This window comes from Ornithorhynchus anatinus, chromosome 10, assembly GCF_004115215.2.
Source record: "Ornithorhynchus anatinus isolate Pmale09 chromosome 10, mOrnAna1.pri.v4, whole genome shotgun sequence".
NCBI lineage: Eukaryota > Metazoa > Chordata > Mammalia > Monotremata > Ornithorhynchidae > Ornithorhynchus > Ornithorhynchus anatinus.
Window position 1 is genome coordinate 16,593,191 of NC_041737.1, and position 6,263 is coordinate 16,599,453.

General features: G+C 39.8%; 1 non-coding gene across 1 annotated transcript; it reads right to left on the reverse strand.

The window, feature by feature from the left end:
- Positions 1-221: 221 nt before the first annotated feature.
- LOC114814890 lies at positions 222-358 on the reverse strand. The gene has a single exon (XR_003762686.1). It is a non-coding gene; the product is annotated as a small nucleolar RNA SNORA7 (small nucleolar RNA).
- Positions 359-6,263: the final 5,905 nt, after the last annotated feature.

Sequence of the window (6,263 nt, forward strand, 5' to 3'; positions counted from 1 at the left end):
GTCTTGTCTTATGCTGTCAAGTTGTCTCCAACCCATAGCAACCACGTATTTACCTCTCCCAGAAAGCCCTACCTCCATCTGAAATCATTTTGGAAGTGTACCCATAGAGTTTTCATAAAAATATGGAAGTGGTTTACTATTGCCTCCTTCCATGCAGTAAACTTTAGTCTCTGCCCTTGAGTCTCTCCCATGCCGCTGCTGCCCAGCACAGATGAGTTTTGACTTGTAGCAGATGACCTTCCACTCACTAGCCACTGCCCAACTAGGAATGGAATGTATATGCCTCTGCTTGCCTCTCCCTCCTGTAGTCAAGACTGGTAGAGTACTGGAAACTCTCCAGGTATAACCCTGAGAGTAACTCTCTCACTCCCATTAGATTTTAAACTCACTGAGGGAAGAAATAGTGTCTACATACTTGGGAGACAACAATATCGTTCTCTGCACTCAAAAACAGCAAAATAAATACACTGACTTATAGCTAATTCAAATGCCTACTGCATTTCTAGAACCCTGCCTCTTGGGGGGAGACCACACCAAAGTCCATACCCAAAGTTTGGCATAAAAATTACCCAGTGTCCCCTGAAGAGGATGTTGAGGATTTCATTACAATTTTGCTAAGGTGAAGAGCAAATCTTTTACCTGTACTTTTTATATTTGATCATATTTTCTTTATGAATTTTCCTTAACAATATCAGTTTACTCTGAAGTTCACTGCAGGAAATTATGAATGAAAAGATAATGTAATGGCTTTCAACTGTGTCAGTAAAACATGAACATTGCCAACATTTTTGTCACCAATAATTCTCCTATAAACATGGGTCTCTCCTCTCATTATGCAGCCTGTCATGCTTTATTGAACCACATAATTTCACCTAATTAAAATAAGCAGTATGCAGTTTCCTCCCCTTCCTTTTTTTTAGCTGGACAAGTGCCAGTAATTATGTTTAGAGTAGCCTAAGTGGACACCGTATTAAATATTCATTTCAGAACTCCTCTCCGCAGTCAAATACAACTCCTGCTGCTCTTCCTTTTGCATATTAATATTCACTTTATATGATCTAGTGGCATGTGCTCTTGAGGAAAAAAAAATCCCAAACTAGCTGGTTCATTTGAACTGTTGATTAGGCAGAAAGAGAGGATATGATGAAACTGGTTGATGTCAAGTGGGCAATATAGCCTCTTAGTAAGTTCTTTTTAAATAATGATCCCCCTAAATCATATAATCTCTCATCTGATGCTACCTCAAGCTTTTGATCTACACAGTTTGTCCTAGCTGAAACTTGATTCTCCAGTCTTCTATTTTGAAAAAAAAAAATGGTGTCTGCAGAATCTCAACAGAAATGCATATGGAATCACAACCCAGTTGCCCAACATTCTTCGGAATAGAAAATAATAATAATAATAATGTTGGTATTTGTTAAGCACTTACTATGTGCAGAACACTGTTCTAGGCACTGGGGTAGATACAGGGTAATCGGGTTGTCTCAACGTGAGGCCACAGTTAATCCCCATTTTACAGATGAGGGAACTGAGACACAGAGAAGTTAAGTGACTTGTCCACAGTCACACAGCGGACAAATGGCAGACCTGGGATTTGAACCCATGACCTCTGACTCCCAAACCTGGGCTCTTTCCATTGAGCCATGCTGCTTCTCTGATATATATATGATCCAAGCTTAGAGGCAGTTGCTATACTTCAGCAAGTTTGGTCATGAATACTTTGGTTAGATACTTACTGCACTTGAAATGCCAGACTATATTTCTGTTGCATGACAGAATGCTGTTTAGGTAAGAGTTGAAATAGTAGCCCTTCAATTAAATGAAGCTAGTTAATACTGAAAAGCTGACTATTGTTGAAGGCACTTCTTTTTAGCTCCCCACCTTATATTTCCCACTTACTATCTCAGCTCTTCAAGAACTTAAGTTTCCACAGCCTTTGTTGTGGTATGATATGTGCATATCTCTTAAACTCTATCACTTTCTCTTCAGTAATTCACTTAAGTGCTTTTTCCCTTCACTAGAGTGCAACCAATCAATAAGTGGTAGACACAATCTCTGACACAAGGAGCTTACAGGCTAGAAGGGAAGACAGACAATCAAATACACTACAGATAAGAGGAATGGCAGCATATAAGGATTTGTAAATAAGTGCTGTAGGGCTGGGGTGGATATCAAGTACTTAAGGGTTATGGATCCAAGTGTATGGGTCACACAAAAGGGAGGGCACACAGCAGCAGAGATTGTGTCTTCTAGGACTTTGTCCTCGTTTGAGCACTTAGTACAGTGTTCTGCACACAACCAATGTTCGATAAATGTTACTGATTTATTTGTGAAAATCAAAATAATCAGTTTGGGTGATCTATCTGAACTGCGACTTACAGTTTGCTCTGTTTGAGTGCAAAGCATGAAAAATAATGATATACTCTCTTCCTCTCTTCAAAGCCCTACTGAGAGCTCACCTCCTCCAGGAGGCCTTCCCATATTGAGCCCTCCCTTTCCCTCTGCCCCACCTCCCTCCCCATTCTCCCTACTCCTTCCCTCTGCTCTTCCCCCTTCCCCTCCTCAGAGCACTAAATGACTAAGTTTCCTATTTCTTTCACAGAAAGGAATATAAGCAAAGCAAATCACATGATAGTAATTAAATTTTCAGGTTTTCTTCATATTAATATAAGATGTGTTAAGAGTGAGAGGATGCTAAAATTTGCCACATCAACACCTTTTTATTCCATTTGTTCATTTCCATTAACAGTTCTTACCTTGTAACCGAATTTCATTTTCAGACAGATTTGAAATCACACTGAATCCCATTTACAAGGATGGATAAGCAGTAAAAGAGAGAGAGCTCAGAGAATCCAGAAGGCATAGATGAGTCACTATTCATATCTCTACTGAGTGATGCTATACCATCATAGAGGCTAAAATATTGGACTTCTTTTTATTTTTTCCTCCACTTTGATGTGGGGTCTTATTGTTTTCAGGAAATTCCTATGATCCCTGTTTTGGACTTCCACAGATGAGTTAATAATGGTGGTCAGGGAATGTGTTCATTCATTGTCATTCAGTCATATTTACTGAGTGGTTACTGTGTTCAGAGCATTGTACTAAGCACTTGGGAAAATTCAATACAGCAATAAAGAGAGACAATCCCTGCCCACAATGAGCTCACAGTCTAAAGGGGGCAGGGGGAGACAGAGATCAATACAAATAAGTAAAATTACAGGTATGTCTACCAACTCTATTGTATCAAACTCTCCCAAGTGCTTAGCACAGTTTTTTGCATTCAGTTAGCACTCAAATACCACTGAAGATGATGATGATCATTTTTGGAAAATTTTATACATGGTGCTATTGTTCAGGGATGTTGAGTTTGAATTCTACCAGGTCTGTAACACTGGAACTCCAGCAAATAGTTTGTGTCTCTGATATTTTCAGTCAATGTGATTTGATAATCACAACTCCTTTTTCTTGCAGAAATCTGAATATTTCTCGATTAGAGTTTCTTGGGGTTTTCATTCAGTCATATTTATTGAACTCTTACTTTGGGCTGAGCTCTGTACCAAGTGCCTGGGGAAGTATAATATGACAATAAAAAGACACATTCATTCCACTGAAAAAACTTTTTCCTCACAAACTCACCAAAGCCAAACTCACTTCGCCTCTTCAAAGCCCTATTGAGAGCTCACCTCCTCCAGGAGGCCTTTCCAGACTGAACCCTCCCTTTCCCTCTGCCTCTCCTCCCCTCCCCATTTCCCCTACTTCCTCTCTCTATTCTAATCCCTTCTCCTCTCTAGAGTACCTGGGCATATTTGTATATATTATTTATTACTCTATTTTATTAATAATGTGTATATGCCTATGATTCTATTTATCTTGATGGCATTGATGCCTGACTACTTGTTTTGTTTTGTTGTCTGTCGCCCCTTTTTAGACTGTGAGCCTGCTGTTGGGCAGGGAATGTCTCTATCAGTTGCAGAACTGTACACTCCAAGTGCTTAGTACAGTGCTCTGCACACAGTGAGCACTCAGTAAATATGATTGAATGAATGAATATATTCAAACAATATTCTGGTAGGCAATTGGTTGGTCATCACCAAATACCTAAGAGAACATTCTTGTATTTTCTGTATGTGAAGGGCCACTATTTTGACTCATACCTAAACTGAATTCTAGAAGAGAAAACACATAGGTTAGGAAATAGATGGAGGGAGAAGGTAATTTTTAATGAGAAATGGAATATACTGTTGAACAGAAGACAGACTGAAGAGCAGAAGAGCCGGCGACAAAGACTGTTTGAGTCATCTATTAGAAGGTGATGAGAGAAGCACCATGGACTGGTGTCTGGACTGTGGGCCTGGGAACCGGAAGGACCTGGGTTATAATACTGGCTCTGCCTCTCGTCTGCTCTGTAAACTTGTCTGAAGTGAAATAACTTCTCTCTGCTTCAGTTACCTCTTCTGTGAAATGGGGAGGAAGACTGTGAGTCCCATGTGGGACATGGTCTGTGTCCAGTGCGATCACCTTGTATCTACTCCAGCACTTAGTACAGTGTCTGGCACATAGTAAGTGCCTAACAAATATCATTAAAAAAAAGTGTGGAGGTTGAGGAATGGGTAGACTTGTAAAATATTACTGAGGAAGAAGAGACATGATTTAGCGACAGTCTAGATGTTAGAAGCAAGTCAAAGATACCACCTAATCTGAGAGGTTATGGAATAGGGAGGGTCATGATTAAATTGACAATGACTGAAAATTTAGTTAGAGGAGAAGGCTCAGGAAAGAAATTGGGAAGTTGAGTTTTAGTCAAATGGAGATTTGAGAGTCACACACATAGATCTGGTTGTTGAAGCTGTGGGAGCACACAGTCTTAGGATATTCCTGTTAACTTATTCTTTGGAGAATCAAAAGTCAGATAGAATCTGGAGATCATGCTGTTAATTTAAGGTGCCAATTCTGACATCTGTAAGTGAACTTCTTTTTGTTATGGAATAACATGCCTACTGTTTTCACACCCTAATGCAAAGCAGACTTCAATAGCAGTTTTGAATCATCCCCAAAGTATTAGCTATTCAGACGTTTTTGTTGTGTCTACTTCTAAAACTGCCAATGGCATAATGCTGAGATTAATTATTTCCTGCTTCATCTGTTCCATAAAACAGCAAGAAGCATGTTTTGTAACTGACAAAATTACTTTATTTTATGACAGCATGCTTACACTATAATATTTGATTACTTTTTCAATGGTAAAATTAATTCCTCATTGCATCTGGGTAGACTGACTTTTTTATTGAATGTACTCTACAGGTTTAGTTAATATATTTGAAACTAGATTGAAAAATTAACTTGGTAGTGTTCTAGGTAGCTTCAGCATACCATAAGAGGAAAGAAAAAGAAGATGGGGTAAAAAAAAATAACTCTGGAAAATTTTCAGGGGAAAAATGTGAAATATTGGAGGAGATGTGCATACATAACAAATCGAGCGAGCTATTCAATACACAGAATAACTTCCAAATGCGGCTATAAATACCGAGAGCCATTTGATTCTTTCTAAGGATAGGCCATTTGGAAGTTAAATTCAGATTTAAGTCAAAATGGGGTCCCAATAATCAAATCTCCCTTTTTTCTTTCATTTGAGTAACAATACCACAGATGCTCATGAATAACAATAATGATTTTGGTATTTGTTAAGTGTTCACTATGTGCCAAGACTGTATTAAGCACAGGGGTAGATATAAGATAATGAGATGCTACTAAGTAGGAGGGAGAGGTACTGAATCCCCATTTTGCAGATGAAGAAACTGAGGCACAGAGAAGCTAGGTCATTTGAAGTTAGGTGAAGTTAGATCACACAGCAGGAAAGTGTGGCAGAGCCAGTATTAGGACCCAACTACTCTGACTCCAGGGGCCCAGAGTCCTTTCACGAGACCACGCTGAATCACTAATAAATTCAGATAAATGGTCAGTGTGCTCAGCAACCTCTCCTGGGAAGTTGCTGAGCTGCTGCTGTCATTGGGTGGAGAGTGGGATAGGGAGGGGTCAAAAGCAGGACCACCTTTCCAAGGGGAACCAGATCAGAAAACAAAGACATGTCCCTGCCCACCAACTCAATGCTGTCCCATTCCCCAATCTACATCACCCCAACAGACATTGGGATAAGCCAGAAGCCTCCCAGAACAAAGAGTTTCTTTCTTGGTGGGGAGGGGGTGAACTGTGGGTCCAGCTCTGCCACTGGTCAGCTGTGTGACCTTGGGCAAGTCACTTCACTT